At 32.4% G+C, this 9869-nt stretch overlaps 1 long non-coding RNA gene across 2 annotated transcripts; it reads left to right on the top strand.

The window, feature by feature from the left end:
* The first annotated feature begins 4663 nt into the window (after window positions 1–4663).
* LOC114287777 (uncharacterized) lies at window positions 4664–8486 on the top strand. Of its 2 annotated transcripts, none has more exons than XR_014349104.1 (2): window positions 4664–6207; window positions 8180–8486. It is a non-coding gene; the product is annotated as an uncharacterized LOC114287777 (long non-coding RNA). The 2 variants fall into 2 exon arrangements; XR_003638006.2 differs by lacking the exon at window positions 4664–6207 and adding an exon at window positions 7330–7623.
* The last annotated feature ends 1383 nt before the right edge of the window (window positions 8487–9869 follow it).

Below are 9869 nucleotides of genomic sequence, written 5' to 3'. Positions count from 1 at the left end.
GAAGTGTTGATATAGCTAATATGCATATCTGTTGAAATGTGGATACAGCTTGTATGCTTATCTGTTGAGATGTTGATACAACTAGTATGTTTATCTATTGTAAAATGGGAAATGTTTAATATGAGTCATTGTCTCATATAAGTGGTTGGTCAGGTTCTGAGCCGTTGATGTAAATTGTGAAATTGATAAGAAATGGAAATCGAAATGAAACATGAACATAGTGGTCATGAAATGGAAACGGGTTATGAATTGGTTTATGGAAATTGAACATTTATCAATTGCTAATGTCTTAGTTATTGCTCATACTGTGTTTAGTATATCTCTATTGGGCGTTGGTTCACTCTTTATGGGACATTATTTTCAGGTACAGGTAGTATGCCACCTCCAAGGACATAGCTTGGATGATGATGAGAGTTGAAGACTCTTTTTGTTTATTTTGATGTATTACTTGTAAATTCAAGCCAAGGGCTTAATATGTATTGAGTTAGCACTCTTCTTTTTGTAATCAAGTGTCAACTTGGAAAGTTGTAAGCCCATAGGGCATTTGCTTTTATTGTTAACATGTAATACAGTTGTAAGAATTACTCTGATGAATAGAAATGGTTGGTTTCTTTTATATCAATGCTTGTCTAAGGTGATGGGTTTTATGTATTATTTTGAAGGCGTTACAACGTGCAACTCCAATATGTGAATTAATATTTGTATGGTTCCAATATATATTTTTTATTTGTATGATTTGAATTAATATTTGTACGAGTGGAATATTATTTATTATTATTTTTATTATATGGGGTGTGATTTAATATTATTCAAATATTAGTAAATAATATAAAATATTTGTATAGATTTTTAAAGTTGAAATATAATATAAAAATTAATTTTTGTAACTAATTTTTGGTTCACTACAAGAAAACTGGATATATGAGACGGAACTATTTGCGACGGCATACTTGCCGTCTCAAAAAGTCACTTTTTGAGACGGCAGAAAATGCCGTCTCAAAAAAGCAGAGTATTTGCGACGACACCATTTGCCGTCTCAAAAAAGCAGAGCATTTGCGACGGCACTATTTGCCGTCTCAAAAAATAAGAGTATTAGCGACGGTATTTTCTGCCGTCGCAAATACTCTCATTTTTCGTGACGGCAAGTAATGCTGTCGCAAATGCTCTGCTTTTTTGAGACGGCAAATGGTGCCGTCGCAAATACTCTGCTTTTTTGATACGGCATTTTCTGCCGTCACAAAAAGTGGCTTTCGTGTTTTTTTTAGTGAATATTTTTAAAATTTTAAATATTTTTTTTAGATGTACATTACTTAGATGTATCTAAAAAAATAAAAAACTTATGAAGAAATATTTTTAAAAATTAATAAATACATAAAAATACAAAAAAAAATGTATTGAATTATGGTTTTTTTTTTTGTATTTTTGGTATTTAGTGAATTTTTAAAAGATTTTGGTGATTGTGGTTTTGAGATAGCTTCATATATATACAGTCACAAAATGATTTGAATAAATTCAACGATATTTTTCTGTCGCAAAAAAAATTAAAAAAAACAATGTCGTCTTACTCTTTTGATATAACATTTCTATTTTCATTCATTTTTTCATTTTCCTGTCTCTCTGTCTCTATCTCTCTCTCTTCTCTTTATCTCTTTTCATTCATTTCTCTCTATCTCTATCTCTCTTTCTTTCTATGTCTGCCTGTTTCTCTCTCTCTCTCATTTTCTCTCTGTGTCTCTCGCCTATCTCTCTCATCTGTTTTCTCTCTCTGTCTCTCTCGCTCATCTCTCTTATCTCTATCTCTCTCATTTCTTTTTTTTTCTCTTTCGTTCTCTCTCTCTTGTCTTTCTATCTCTCTCTATCTCTCTCGCTCATTTCTCTTCTCCTTCTGTCTCTCTCTTTTTCTGTGTCTCTCTCTCGCTCATCTCTTTTCGCTCTATTTCTCTCTTTTTTTGTCTATCTCTCGCTCATCTCTTGTTTCTCTCTCTTTTTCTATCTTTCCATCTCTCTCTTTCTTTCTCTCTCTATTTCTTTTTCTGTCTATCTCTCTCTCCCTGTCTCTCTCTCACTCATCACTCTTTTCTCTCTCTGTGTCTACTTGCCTATTTGTCTATTTCTCCTTCACTATGTTCGACTTGCTCACTCTCTTACTCCTATCTTCTCTATTTATCGAGCTTCTTTTCGATTTATCGATCCACTATAAGAAAATACACTTTTGGCAACCACTTTGCCTATCTCTCTCTCGCTTATCACTCTATCTCTGTGTCTCTCTCTATCTCTCTTCTTTATCTGTCTCTCACAAAATTAAAATATTTTTAAAATATTTAAATATTTAAAATATTTAAAAAATTGATTTGAATTAAGTTTTGAACAGAGTTTTGAATTATCTGTCTTCTTTATTTATTGAGCTCCCTATCGATTTATCGATCCACTACAAGAAAATGCACTTTTAGCGACCACTTTGTCTCTTTCTCGCTCATCACTCTGTCTCTCTATCTCTTTTCTCTATTCGTCTCTCACTCATCTTTCTCCCTCACTACTAATCTTCTCTACCACATTTACCACTATTGCAAATGCCATTCAATTACCACCACTCTTCTCTTTCTCTCTTTCACTCATCACTCTTATTTCTCTGTCTGTTTGTCTATCTATCTGTTTGTCTGTTTGTCTGTGTGTCTTTCGTTCATCTTTCTTCTCTCTATCTCTCTCATTTGTCTTCTCTCTATGTCTCCCTCGCTCATCTCTCTTTTCTCTATCTCTCTCATCTCTTTTCTCTCTCTGTCTCTCTCGCTCATCTCTTTTCTCTGTATCTCTCTATTTTTCTATTCTCTTTATCGTTTATCTCTTTTCGCTCTCTTTCTATATGTCTCTCTCATCTCTTGTTTATCTCTATTTTTCTATATGTCTCTCTCTATCGATTTCTCTCTCTGCCTCTCTATCTCTCTCTATATCTCTTTCTCTCTTTATCTCTCTCTCGCTCATCACTCTATCTTTCTCTCTCTTCTCTATCTGTCTCTCACTCATTTCCCTCTCTCACCATCCATCTCCTCTATCACCTTCACCATTACTGCAAACACCATTCCACCACCACCATTACTTCTACTGTAGCCACTTCACCTCTACGACTACCATTACTACTACTATCGCCACCACTCCACTACCACCACTACCACTACTACTACCATTACCTCTCTTTCACCCTTGTCACTCCATTTACACTACCACTACCACAACTTCACCACTAATCTGTTTCACCATCACCATCACCGCCGCCACCACCATCATCGCTTATCCACCACCTTCACTACTGCTGCCGCTCCTTTTCCTCTACTACAAAAAATTAGTTCATGATTTTTAGTAATAAAAAAAAATAGACCGCAGAAAAATATTTTTCATTGACTACAGAAAATTAACTTTTATTTTAGTGAAAATATTTTTCATTAAAATATATATGAAACAAATCAACTTTAATAACGGAAAGAAAATAAAAATTATTATTTATTTATTTTTATTATTTAAATATTTATTTATGATGATTTTTTTTTCTTTCACCCCGCCCACTCGGTTCCCCTCATTTTTTCCATTCCCGTGCCCCAAAATCCCCAATCTCTTTAGAACAAAAAAAACCCTAAATCTAATCGTCTCCCTCACATCACTCTCTCAGTCGCCTCTCTCTCTCTCTCTCACCCTCTCGTTTATCTCTGCACTGATCTCGTTCATCTCTGCACCGATCACTCTCTTACTCTCTCGTTGCTCATCTCATCGATTCGCACCGATCATCGCACCGCCGATCTACTCACAGGTAAACTCTCTCTCTCTCAATCTGTCTCTCTCTCTCTCGGCCCGATGGTTGTTTTATATATATATATATATATCAGATATATCTCCGATTTATAGTCATTAGTTGCGATGTATGTGTAAAAATTGTGTAGAAGTATGTGAATAGTGTATGAAAATATCTCTAAAAATTGTAAATATTGTATAAAATATGTGAAAATGCATTAGGTTTCTAATTATTGGGAAGATTCCACAAAGAAATATAAAAAAGAAGAAATCTATAATATTTTGGTTGCTTTGAAAGTTGAAAGAACGAAAAATCCATAGTATTATGCTCTGATGAGTAGAGATTCAATTTTTTTTTTTGGTTATCATAATTTTTCATTCATTAAATATTCATTTATAATAAAAATAAAAATTATTATTATTATTTTTTATTATTTAAATATTCATTTATGTTGAAAATTATTATTATTATTATTATTTTTTCCCAATCCCGCCCGCTCGGTTTCCCCATTTTCTTCCATTCCCGCGCCCCCCAAAATCCCCAATCTCTTAGAGCCAAAATCCCTAATTTCTACCAAAATGAAAAAACCCTAATCGTCTCCTCACTCTCCCAGTCTCATCTCAAGTTCAACTCATCACTGTCTCTCTCTCTCACTCTCTCGTTTCGTTGTTCTTCATATCTGCACCGATCACTCTCTGACTCTCTCGTTGTTCATCTCATCGCACCGATCATCGCACCGCCGATCTTCTCACAGGTAAACTCTCTCTCAATCTGTTTGTTTTGGACCAACAGATCTGTTCTGTTTCTATTCAGGACAATGTTGGGACCTAATTCCTTGTTAATTTGTGTTGGATTTATATAGATATTTGTTAGGGATTTTGTATTAGTCTATTCTTTCTTTGAATCTGTGATCCTTTCTTTGTTCCCCTTTTAAAGTCATTCACTCTTTGTACAGAGATTGTACAAGTCACCAAACTCGGTCGTGAACAAGGCGAGGACACAATATTGCAACAAGCAGCGAATGTTTTCGCAGGTAGTTTATTATTACAATAAAAATAACCCAGAGCTTATCTTTTACCTGCAGTTTTATTGTATTTATTACTGGTTCGATGTTTTGATGATGAGTCTAAATTAATTACCGCGGCTCATCTACAAAATCTTGCAACTTATATCTCTTACGATGCAATATTGTGCGAAAATGGTTAATTTTAAGATTTATCTGCCTATTTGATATGGTGTTCCAATTCCATCACTTGATCTCAGATGCCTGATTGAGGATGTTTTGTGGTTCATGTGGCTTGCTTAATAAAGTGACATTAAAATTATGATGCATTTGGATTATATGCATTTGAGAAATGAAAGGTTTTGGGGAATAATTATTCAAGGAGAATAGTTCCAAGTTTTGATATGGATTTCAAGATTGAATTTGATAAGTTATACTATGATAGATTATGATGGATTTGAAAATAACAATGTAATAATAGTTATTTGAAACCTTTCATGCTAAGAATTATAGTTGTAAAAGATCATAATAAAATAATTTTCCTTTTTCACAACTATATTTTCATTTAGTTATCAATTTCTCTATAATAGCCAGCCATTATTCTGCTTCAACAAATTTTCCATTCACTAATCCGGGTAATGTGTTGGTGTTTTGTGGTGCAGGATAAGAACACTGGGCACTATGCAGTTGGCTTAGGTGATGTGTTCTAAATTCTTCCAAACATTTGAGGCTTTAAGAAGTATTTCCTTATCTTAATATTTATATTATTGTTAACCCATATGATGATATGATACCATAAAATGGGAACTACTTTGATTTATAGTTAGGGACATTGTTGAGAACACACATTAGATCCGTGTAATTTGTCAAAATTCTTTCGTTTATCCTATTCAGAAACATTTGTTTCAAACATCAATGAAATAACTTAATGGTTAAATGGATGTTGGTATGAGGTTGATAATCTTATGTTCACCAAGCTCTTAGTTTTGGCTAAGACTGCTCTTAGGGCTGGTACATGTACGTGTGTGTTTGTTTTTTTTTTTGTTTTTTTCAAAACAGTTTATTATAATTACACAAAGAAAAATGTGATTTAGGGGAAAAAGGAGATACCTATCCCCCATTCATGTGAGGCTAAACATGTTTTTAGTTATATATGAAAACATGTTTTTAGTTATATATGAAAACATCTCTGATCTTGTTTTCTTATGTATTTACTTTAACCCATTAATTTCTCTCTCTCTCTCTCCCCATCTGTGTGACATTCATTTCATGTGTAATTTGTGGCATTTCACAATTCCATGTTGCTTGCATACGTTTCTTATATAAGCATAGTTGATGTTGAAATCAAAATAAACATGTTTACATGGGATATGTCCTAACAGATTCATTTTGGGCGAAATTAAAGATGGCTGCAGAAAAGAAGGTAAGAATGCTTGTGGTGGTCATACTTTATGAACATAATAAATATACTCACAGCACAGTAATTAATTTTAATGTGTGATCACTGTGTGCATGGAAATTATAAATAGCAATCTTTTTTTTTTGCTTTGAAGTTAACTCTCCTTGACAATTTTTCGATGATACTATTATTGCTTCAATTTTCTGGTTAGAGTTTCCATTTCATATTTTTCATCTCTTTGGAGATATGTTTACTCAAAAAATTGTAATAGCATATTTAATACTCATAATGAATATCAAATAAGACAATCAACCAACATAGCTAAATTATAATGATTGTTTTCGATGTATGGGTTGATTATTCGTAATGACAGTGAATAGATACTGGCCATATAGATATAGCATCTATACGAAACACCCTTTTAGTTGGGTCTTTTTTTTATTTAATTTATCTACATGACAGGTTATTCTATTTGATATCATGTTAGGTAGTCAGAAAACATTTGTAAAGAACTTAATTAAGGGTTTATGTTTTTAGATAGTTTTGTTTTAAATTGTTTCGGGACGCTTTAGTCTTGCAATGAGGCATACTTAAAAGTTTCAAAGAGTTTGTGAAAAATGCTACAGTAGTTTGCTATTTTTCTTAAGTTGTTTATAAACATGTAGCTCTCATTTAAGGCCCTATTGTCCCTCTTCCATGTTACTTTCCATAGTCTTATATTTCCTATTCTGTGTTAATTTCTAAGCATTGTTTGACAAGTTTGCATAAATGACCAAAATGTTATTTTTTATGTAGTCCATATGAAGCTAGTTTTAAGGATGATATCTTTCTTATGAAACATCTTGTAGCTCTTCAATTCATTGGACTCTAATTCATAGTTGTAAGTTTAAAATCCTTGAGGTAGAAGAAGCTCAGGTTTTAAGGGCCCTTGCCTTCTTTCCCAAAATCTCAGTTTTCATTTTCACACCCTTCTTTGCCTTTTACTGATGAAACCACTTTTTTTTTTTTTTTTTTTATATTATTTTTTTTTACTTTTCACTTGCAATTAATATAGGGAAATATTCTTTATCAATTTCCATCACTACAACGTACAGCTTCTCCTCAGAGGAGTGGAAGGAAGGAATATCTTTTCAGGTATCAAATCCTGAATTTATTGTTCTACATTTCAATTTTTCACATATTACCATATGTATATTTATATGTTCTTCATGTTGATCATGTTGAATTTTTTTGTAAGCTTGTCTTAAAACCTTACAGACTAGTAGATTTTCAAATCATATTTGAATTTATGGGGTTGGTGAAATCAGATCTTCGGGCATTTAACCATTTTACTGTTGCGGTATTGTTGTCCATTGCGAGAGTCCGGAAGTTTAGTGAGTGTTCAATCGGAATTTTGAAGACAACAATAACTACATCATACCGTGATTACAGTTTTTCCAAGTAAGGGTTGAAGGGTATTAAGTTCTATCTCATGTTTAAAGTTAATATAGTACAGTGGTAGTAATGTTGTATCCCAAATTCAAATGGGTTTTTGTGGTGCTAATATGTTCCATGGAAATTAAAGCTATCCAATTTGTTGAAATATGATTTTAGTGGAATTTAATTTGAAATTCCAGACTTTGTTGAGTTGAGCTGAATCAGGTTTGTGGGATTTTTAATTGAGTTCATCACGGCATGGATGGTAATCAAATGTAGTTATCTTGTATTCCAGGAAGCATGTTTAATTGGGTTAGTTTTGTAGGATTTAATTTCATGTACTAGTGGCCAATTAGTTTGAATTGTTGTGATATCATTGCCATATTAATGTAGTGGCTTTTATTTCAGACATTTGATGTTTGTCACCTGTTGCGGGATTGGTGTTTAGGTGTATGATTTTGTGACTTGGAGAATTGTCGGTGTGTCTTGATAATTTAGCTAATGATGGTTTCAAAGGATGCACATTTTAATTTTAAATTTTTTGTTTTAGTCTAGTTTTAATATAATCCTTATTTTTCAGGGTTTGTAATTGGCTACCGGATGACTTGAAGGAAGAATATGTGCATAGTGTGAAAGTAGTGGAGAAGGCGGTGTTGAGAGCTGTAATTTTTCCTTATTTTTCCATTCTGTTCATTTGAAATCATCTGTGCCATGGCAGACATGAAGATGTGAATAAGATATATGTTCTTATTACTAAACTTTAGTGAGATGATGCTAGTGATGCCCTTTCTTCTGTTAGCTTTATATTATTGTTTAGTTAGTTTTTCTTGTACAATGTATGACAGCAAAAAGAAAAAAATGGAAGATCATTTTCATATTTTTAATTATGGATGAATTTTTATTTATATACTGGACTTTTTATATTATTATGTAATTATCGATTTTTTTTAAAGTTATTTTTCATTTAATACAGGTCATTTTCATAATTTTAATAATTTTATTACATTTTTTTTTTTTGGAGACGGCAGCACAAAAAAAATTGAATCAGGATTTTTTGCGACGGCACCTTTACTGTCGCAAAAGATAGGGAATTGGTTGAAATGTAATGCCTTTAGCGACGGTTTTATTGCCGTCGCCAATAGTCCTTTAGCGATAGCTTAGGGGCTATCTCAAATAAACCTTTAGCGACGGTATTTTTTGCCGTCGCAAAAGACATTTTTAGCGACGGCAACACAGTGCCGTCTCAAAAAAAACTCAGATTTTTACATGTTATTTGCGACAGAATTTTTCCGTCGCAAAAAAGGCATTTGCCGTCGCAAAACAAACCTTTTTGCAACCCCCTTTGTTGCGACCCCCCCTTGCCGTCGCAAAAAGTCACTGACCGTCGCAAAAAACCTTTTGAGACGGCGTTTGGAGTATTTGCGACGGCGTTTTGCCGTCGCAAAAAACCAATTTTTTTGTAGTGGTTCAAGTTTAAAAGTTGAAATAATTAGTTTAAAAATAGTTACAAAAATTAATATTCGTAATTTGAACTATTTTTATTATGTGGGGTTCGATATAATATTATATAAATATTAATAAAAATGATAATAAATAAGATTCCACCAGCACAAATATTAATTCATAAATTGGACTTACAGTCCACAGAGATTATACTTCTACAAAATTAAACTTACACCCTCACACAGATTCAACTTGCATCACATTCAGGCTAAACTGGCGTCCCAGATAGACTGGACTTGCACCCTATATATACTTGACTTACACACGACAAAAATTAGACTTGCACTCAAGCACAGATTGAGCTGAAATATATTATGGACCTGTACTCAGGCACAAGTTGAACTTGCACCCTGCTCAAATCTATCAATCAATATATTATATAAGTAAAATGGGATTTTCATGAGTAGTATTATGGGAGCTCCAAAACCTCAAAATAAATTTGTAGATTTATTGGATTAAAAAAAAATAAATTTAAAAAGTTGTATTGGCTAATCTATTAAAGTAATAGTTTTCAAAATATTAATAATTCCATAATTTATAGTTTTCAAAGAAAAATAAAAAAATATTCTATATCTTTCCAACCTAATCCTCTCTTACTGATTTTTATTTCTTTTAAAAAAATTAAAACTTTCTTTTTACTATATTACTATAGTATTCATTCCATATATGACTTAGACTACCCTCAAATCTTTAAAATTCATGATAAAAATTAAAAAAATTTAAAAAATTTTGATTTAATTATACACATTTAATTTCTTTTGTACAAT

Source organism: Camellia sinensis, chromosome 13 (assembly GCF_055761805.1).
Source record: "Camellia sinensis isolate YWXY chromosome 13, ASM5576180v1, whole genome shotgun sequence".
In the NCBI taxonomy this organism is placed as follows: Eukaryota; Viridiplantae; Streptophyta; class Magnoliopsida; order Ericales; family Theaceae; genus Camellia; species Camellia sinensis.
This window is presented reverse-complemented; position numbering and strand designations above follow the sequence as displayed.